The sequence below is a fragment of the Anomaloglossus baeobatrachus genome, chromosome 7, assembly GCF_048569485.1.
Source record: "Anomaloglossus baeobatrachus isolate aAnoBae1 chromosome 7, aAnoBae1.hap1, whole genome shotgun sequence".
NCBI classification, from domain to species: domain Eukaryota; kingdom Metazoa; phylum Chordata; class Amphibia; order Anura; family Aromobatidae; genus Anomaloglossus; species Anomaloglossus baeobatrachus.
In genome coordinates this window covers 274,766,643-274,774,630 of record NC_134359.1, presented here as the reverse complement: position 1 = coordinate 274,774,630, position 7,988 = coordinate 274,766,643, and the positions used below count along the sequence as shown (strand labels likewise).

The following is a 7,988-nucleotide window of genomic DNA, read 5'->3' as shown; positions in this document are numbered from 1 at the left end:
CATCACAGGAGGGGGCTGGGGGCATATACATCACAGGAGGGGGCTGGGAGCATATACATGTCCCAGCTCCTCGTGTGATGTATGTGCCCCCAGTGTCTTCTGTCATGTATATACAGCAGTCCCAGCGTTTCCTATGTGATCTATATGCCAACAGCCACTTCAGTGATGTATGTGTCTTCTGTGATTTATATACACCAGTCCCTGTGTCTGTTGTGTGATGTATATAGTCTACCAATTTTATTATCACAAAGAGTTGCCTGCGCTCCAGACCGTGACAAACCTGGAAAAGAGAGAAGCAACATAAGTATCATCGAACATCAGAGCCACACAAAAGAGAAGCAGCTCCGGCCACCACAATAAGGGTGAGTTAACTAACTGTTTGACCAAATATATTTGGTTCATTTTCACATTGATAATTTTGTGAGGCCCCCCTGAAGGTTGGCAGAAATTTCCAAATGGTCCCCGGCAGTAAAAAGGTTCCCCACCCCTGTAATAGAGGGACAGGAGACGAGAGAGAGACAGGTGGTAATAGAGGGACAGGAGACGAGAGAGAGACAGGAGGTAATAGAGGGACAGGAGACGAGAGAGAGACAGGTGGTAATAGAGGGACAGGAGACGAGAGAGAGACAGGAGGTAATAGAGGGACAGGAAACGAGACAAAATTAAAGAGCGAGAGACAGGAGGTAAAAGGTAAATTTCTGAATGTAGGTGGGAATATGGTGAATAATATTACATCAAAACAATGCACAATTGCCCCTTCACGACATGGAGGTAATAGGAGACTACAGACTCTCCCTACAGGTCTCAACAGAGAGTTCAATTGTCCTGGGTGACATCTTTTCCAATTGATACGGTATACGATACTATTTACTTGATTTGCATCCATTTCCCCCCACCCCGATCCCTATCTTTCCCTTTTCCCAGGTCTAATCTGGTTATTGGAACCATTTGGTTTCTTTATAGATTTTGCTGCAATTTATCTTTTTGTATAATTTCTTTTCTTTCTAATCTTCTCTTTTCTAATTTTTGTTATCTCCACTCTCTTTTCAGTACATTTCTGCTCTTATATATAATATATATTTGTTCTTTATATTGTCCTTCTTAGTCCTTACTTCAGCTATCTTTATTGTACACACATTGCCCCACTTCCGTCCTGTTGCTCCTCCTTTCTTGGCCGCACTTCCTGTGCTATTCCTTATACACATTCCATGCCCCACTTCCTGCTGCTCCAGCTTTGTCACTTCCAGTTAGCGCCCTTTTACACCCCTCCCCTCTCAGGCTGACACACACGGCTGAGCAGCACACACACACTGCCGAGCAGCACACACACACTGCCATTCCTCTGAGGTAAGTGCATGATATTTGTGCTATTTGGGACATGTGGATTTTCTCCGTACCCGTTACTTATTGCAGTCTTTATATACTGATGGTCTCTTTCCATCTTTACTTTTTGTTTGTTCTATTTCCCATGCTAGCCACTATATATATATATATATATATATATATATATATATATATAAATAAGTATATATGTTTATAAGCCTGTCTGTGTATGTGTGGAATCCTGCCTATATATGTGCATCTGTATATAAGCCTTGACAAGCTTCAAAAGGAACCTGAAGACCCACCTCTTCCGACAAGCCTCCAACCTGCCGTAACCCTCAGTCTGATGCAGCGCCGCACAATCAGCTCTACCCTCACCTACTGTATCCTCACCTATCCCTTGTAGACTGTCAGCCCTCGCAGGCAGGGACCTCTATCCTCCTGTACCTGTCTGTGTCTTGTATTGTTTATGATTATTGTACTTGCCCTGTTATGTATACCCCTTTCACATGTAAAGCGCCATAGAATTGATGGCGCTATAATAATAAATAATAATAATAATAATAAGCCAGGATGTATGCCTACAGTTAATGTCTCCCATGGCATGTATAAACACCAGTCTTTGTGTATCATGTGTGAGGTATACAACATAATATAGTATGGTGCTGGGTATATATAGTATATAATGTAGAGTTGTGTGTATATAGTGTAGAGATGTTTATATAGTTTGGTCCTGTGTATATATTGCGGAATCCACACTACAGTATATACACTGGCACATCTCTACACTATGTAGTATATACACAGCTCCACAGTATATAGTGTTGAGCTGTGTATATAATGGCTTGCAGCTTATATTTTGGAGCTGAGTATATGTGTCCTGTCTTATATACATGGTGCAACTCTGAGTATCTGCATAGCTCTATATATATGTTATAAAATTTCTAGCTGTACTACCCGGCATTGCCCAGGATAGTAACTGTCTCTCTGGCGCTCTCCCTCTCTCCAAGTCTCTGTCTCTCTATCTCTGTCTGTCTCTCTCTGTCTGTCCTATCTCTCTGTCCTGTCTCTATTTCTGTCTGTTTGTCTCTGTCTCGCTCTCTGTCTGTCTATCTCTGTCTATCTCTGTCTCTCTCTGTCTGTTTGTCTCTGTCTAACTCTATGTCTCTCTGTATTGCTCTGTGTGTCTCTGTGTGTCTGTCTGCCTGTCTCTGTCTGCCTGTCTCTGTCTGCCTCGCTCTGTCTGCCTCGCTCTGTCTGCCTCGCTCTGTCTGCCTCGCTCTGTCTGCCTCGCTCTGTCTGCCTCGCTCTGTCTGCCTCGCTATGTCTGCCTCGCTCTGTCTGCCTCGCTCTGTCTTTCTCGCTCTGTCTGTGTCTCTGCGTCTCTCTGCCTCTCTGCCTCTGTCTATCTTTCTCTTTCTGTCTCTGTCTCTCTTTCTGTCTCTTTCTCTGTCTCTCTCTCGGTGTCTCTCTTTCTCTGTCTCTCTTTCTCTGTCTCTCTTTCTCTGTCTCTCTCTTTCTCTATCTCTCTCTTTCTCTGTCTCTCTCTCTCTCTGTCTCTCTCTGCCTCTATCTTTCTCTTTCTGTCTGTCTCTCTTTCTGTCTCCCTCTCTGTCTCTCTGTGTGTCTCTCTCTCTCTGTCTGTCTCTCTCTCTACCTCTGTCTATCTTTCTCTCTCTGTCTCTCTGTCTGTCTGTGTCTGTCTGTGTCTGTCTGTGTCTGTCTGTGTCTGTCTGTGTCTGTCTGTGTCTGTCTGTGTCTGTCTGTGTCTGTCTGTGTCTGTCTCTGTCTGTCTCTGCCTGTCTCTGTCTGTCTCTGTCTCTCTTTCTGTCTGTCTCTTTCCCTGTCTACAGAAAAGCAAAATCCACAGGGAAAATAGTTGCATATTGATTATTTGCGTATAAATCTAGGAGTCTAATGCACCATTGATAGCAACTTATTGACTCTATCTATATCTATATATATATATATATATATATATATATATACATATACACACACTGGACAGGTCACAATTGGAACAACCAAAATGAAAGCAAAAAGAAAAACGACCAGACGTCCTGATTGCAGGTGAAAAAAAGATATATTTGATCAAATAAGCTTGATACACCATGTGATTAAAACCAACAAGAAAAACGGGTTACTGGCATAGTCACGGTCCTCAAATATTGATGGCTATATAGGGTAGTCTGACATAGGTACCATTGAAATTAATAATACATCCAGATAACGTATATAAATAATAGGTTTAAATAATGCAGGAACACTATCATCAAGTCAAGTCATCATATATATATAATATATAGTATTCTGTATATTTTCTCTGAGATAAATTGGTATTTCGATTGTCCAATCTTGATGATAGTGTTCCTGCACTATTTAAATCTATTATTCATATACGTTATCTGGATTTATTATTAATTTCAGTGGTACCTATATCAGACTGCCTATATGGCCACCAATGTTTTGAGGACCGTGACTGTGCCAGGAACCCCTGTTTTTCTTGTTCTTTTTAATCACATGGTGTATCAACCTTATTTGATCAATAAATATATATTTTTTTCACCTGCAATCAGGACGTCTGGTCGTTTTTCTTTTTGCTTTCATTTTGCATCTTTCCCTGTCTGTCTTTTTCCCTGTCTGTCTCTTTCCCTGTCTGTCTGTCTCTTTCCCTGTCTGTCTCTTTCCCTGTCTGTCTCTTTCCCTGTCGGTCTGTCTCTTTCCCTGTCTGTCTGCCTCTTTCCCTGGCTGGCTGCCTGCCTCTTTCCCTGGCTGGCTGCCTGCCTCTTTCCCTGGCTGGCTGCCTGCCTCTTTCCCTGGCTGGCTGCCTGCCTCTTTCCCTGGCTGGCTGCCTGCCTCTTTTCCTGGCTGGCTGCCTGCCTCTTTTCCTGGCTGGCTGCCTGCCTCTTTTCCTGGCTGGCTGCCTGCCTCTTTTCCTGGCTGGCTGCCTGCCTCTTTTCCTGGCTGGCTGCCTGCCTCTTTTCCTGGCTGGCTGCCTGCCTCTTTTCCTGGCTGGCTGCCTGCCTCTTTTCCTGGCTGGCTGCCTGCCTCTTTTCCTGGCTGGCTGCCTGCCTCTTTTCCTGGCTGCCTGCCTGCCTCTTTTCCTGGCTGCCTGCCTGCCTCTTTTCCTGGCTGCCTGCCTGCCTCTTTTCCTGGCTTGTTTCCTGGCTGGCTGCCTGCCTCTTTTCCTGGCTGGCTGCCTGCCTCTTTTCCTGGCTGGCTGCCTGCCTCTTTTCCTGGCTGGCTTCCTGCCTCTTTTCCTGGCTGGCTTCCTGCCTCTTTTCCTGGCTGGCTGCCTGCCTCTTTTCCTGGCTGCCTGCCTGCCTCTTTTCCTGGCTGCCTGCCTGCCTCTTTTCCTGGCTGCCTGCCTGCCTCTTTTCCTGGCTGCCTGCCTGCCTCTTTTCCTGGCTGGCTGCCTGCCTCTTTTCCTGGCTGGCTGCCTGCCTCTTTTCCTGGTTGGCTGCCTGCCTGTTTCCCTGGTTGGCTGCCTGCCTGTTTCCCTGGTTGGCTGCCTGCCTGTTTCCCTGGCTGGCTGCCTGCCTGTTTCCCTGGCTGGCTGCCTGCCTGTTTCCCTGGCTGGCTGCCTGCCTGTTTCCCTGGCTGGCTGCCTGCCTGTTTCCCTGGCTGGCTGCCTGCCTGTTTCCCTGGCTGGCTGCCTGCCTGTTTCCCTGGCTGGCTGGCTGCCTCTTTTCCTGGCTGGCTGCCTCTTTTCCTGGCTGGCTGCCTCTTTTCCTGGCTGGCTGGCTGCCTCTTTTCCTGGCTGGCTGCCTGCCTCTTTTCCTGGCTGGCTGCCTGCCTCTTTTCCTGGCTGGCTGCCTGCCTCTTTTCCTGGCTGGCTGCCTGCCTCTTTTCCTGGCTGGCTGCCTGCCTCTTTTCCTGGCTGGCTGCCTGCCTCTTTTCCTGGCTGGATGCCTGTCTCTTTTCCTGGCTGGCTGCCTGCCTCTTTTCCTGGCTGGCTGTCTGCCTCTTTTCCTGGCTGGCTGCCTGCCTCTTTTCCTGGCTGGCTGTCTGCCTCTTTCCCTGGCTGTCTGTCTCTGTCAGTCTCTCTACCAATATCATATTACCTCACACATAGAGCTTCTTATAGTAAGAATGTCCTCCGTTGCCTATAGCAACCAATCACCACTCATATTAAAGGGAACCTGTCACCAGTTTTGGGGCCTATAAGCTGCGGCCACCACCAGTGCGCACTTATATACAGCATTCTAACAGGCTGCTGTGTAGAGCATAAAAAAACATTTAATAATACTCACCTAGAAAGTCGCTCCAGTGCAGACTAGTTGGATGGGTGGTGCTGTTCTCCGGTACCGGCGCCTCCTGTTTTGGCCATCTTTGTTCTCCTTCTTTTGAAGCTGGCGTGCATGACGCGTTCTACGTCATACACACTCGCTGGCACTGAGGTCCTGCGCAGGACTTCAATACCGGCCTGTGTGCATGACGTATGGCACGTTATCCACGCCTGCTTCAGAAGAAGGACTAAGATGGCTGAAAGAGGAGGCACCGATACTGGAGAACAACGCCACCCATCCAACTAGTCTGCACTGGAGCGACTTTCTAGGTGAGTGTTATTAAAAAAATTTTATGTTCTACACAGTGGCCTGGGCTCTTATATACAGCATTCTAACATGCTGTATATAGGAGCCCACTGGTGGTGGCCGCAGCTTATAGGCCCCAAAACTGGTGACAGGTTCCCTTTAAATACCTGTAGCTTCCAGCTCAATTGACTTTAATGTAAGTTTTTTGGCAAATAACTGTAAAGCGCAGGGTTAAAATTTCCCCTCAAAATATAGTATGACGTTCCCTGAGTCAAATGAGGTATCTGTGTAAGATTTTGTGATTGTAATATATACTGTATATCATGCCAATACAAGTCTTATGGGTGCATGTGTAACATCGGACTGGTCTCGGTTGACATCCAAGGGCAGTGTAATGTATGCAGAGATGGAGAAAATGGAGAAATTAATCTCTCCATCTTCTCCGCTCCTCTGATCTGATTCCAGCATGTGAGAGAATCACATCACAGTGAATGATACTCTGCTCACGCTCGCAGCAAAGACTAAACCTAGTGTCATTAATATATTGCATCCAATGCTTTCTACTAGTGTGACCCCGATCTTATTCTGTATATACACACCACAGAGTATCACTTCTCCTGTCCTGTGTACTGGGTGTAATCCTCAGTATCTGTATTATTCTGTGTGCATGTGTGTGTGAGTGGGTGTGTGTATAATATATAATACCGTATTTTTCGGACTATAAGACGCACCGGACCATAAGACGCACCCTTGTTTTAGAGGAGGAAAATAGGAAAATAGAATTTTAAGCAAAAATTGTGGTCATGACACGTTGTTATGGGGCAAGGATCTGCTGCTGACACTATTATGGGGGTAATGTTTCCAAATTCTCTACTAAGGTACCCCATCCTGGTAATGATCCTCCTGCCTTGTGTATATATATATATGTCCCTCATTCTAGTATAGCCACATCTTGCTATATACGCCATCATCCTGCTCATATACGCCATCATCCTGCTCATACCCCCATAATCTGCTCATATACCCTCATCATCCTGCTCATATACCCCCATCATCCTGCTCATATACCCCCATCATCCTGCTCATATACCCCCCATCATCCTGCTCATATACCCCCCATCATCCTGCTCATATACCCCCCATCATCCTGCTCATAAACCCCCCCATCATCCGTCTCATATACCCCCCATCATCCGTCTCATATACCCCCCATTATCCTGCTCATATACCCCATTATCCTGCTCATATACCCTATCATCCTGCTTATATAGCCCCATCATCCTGCTTATATAGCCCCATCATCCTGCTCATATACCCCCATCATCCTGCTCATATACCCCCATCATCCTGCTCATATACCCCCATCATCCTGCTCTTATACCCCCATCATCCTGCTCTTATACCCCCATCATCCTGCTCATATACCCCCATCATCCTGCTCATATACCCCCATCATCCTGCTCATATACCCCCATCATCCTGCTCATATACCCCCATCATCTGCTCATATACCCCCATCCTGCTATATGTCCTGCATCCTGTGGCACACAAAAAAAAACAGTTTACACTCGCCTTTCCTCGCTCCACGCAGCATCGCTCCTCCTCTTGTCTGTGCCGGCAGCACTGTGTGGAGCCGGCCACGATCCCGGTAGCACCGCGATGTCCTTCTGTCTGTGCCGGCGCGGCTGTGTGGACACGTGCGCACAGCGATGACGTCATCGCTGTGAACACCGCTAGTCTCCACACAGTGTGGCCGGCAGACAGGAAGAGATCGCGGTGCTGCAGGGGAACAGTGAGTACATTGATTCACTGCACCCCGCGCTGATGATGATGCGCGGGGAGCAGTGAATACAGCCGCACATGATCACTCCAGGCTGTAGTTGCCAGGGGTGATCATGCGGCTGGCTGTTGTTTACTATGCTCGTGTCCCCACCCATCATCCCACCCACATGTCAGCACCGGCTTCAGCGCTGAGAGATGGGCGGGAAGATGGCCGTGCATATGTAATGAGCGGGCCCACGTGGTCAAGGCAGGCGCTGCTGCAGCCTGCTCGTGCCCCCGATGACCCGCTCCACCGCACACCCTCATTCCCCGCAGCCCTACATTCAGACCATAAGACGCACCCCCCAC

At 47.5% G+C, this 7,988-nt stretch overlaps 1 protein-coding gene across 1 annotated transcript in view; it reads left to right on the top strand.

The window, feature by feature from the left end:
* The first annotated feature begins 1,262 nt into the window (after nt 1-1,262).
* Nucleotides 1,263-7,988, top strand: part of LOC142246722 (uncharacterized) — a 294,524-nt gene continuing 287,798 nt past the window's right edge. The window contains exon 1 of the mRNA XM_075319777.1: nt 1,263-1,347. The gene's annotated coding sequence lies outside the window, so the exon portion shown is untranslated. The remainder of the gene's footprint in view (nt 1,348-7,988) is intronic.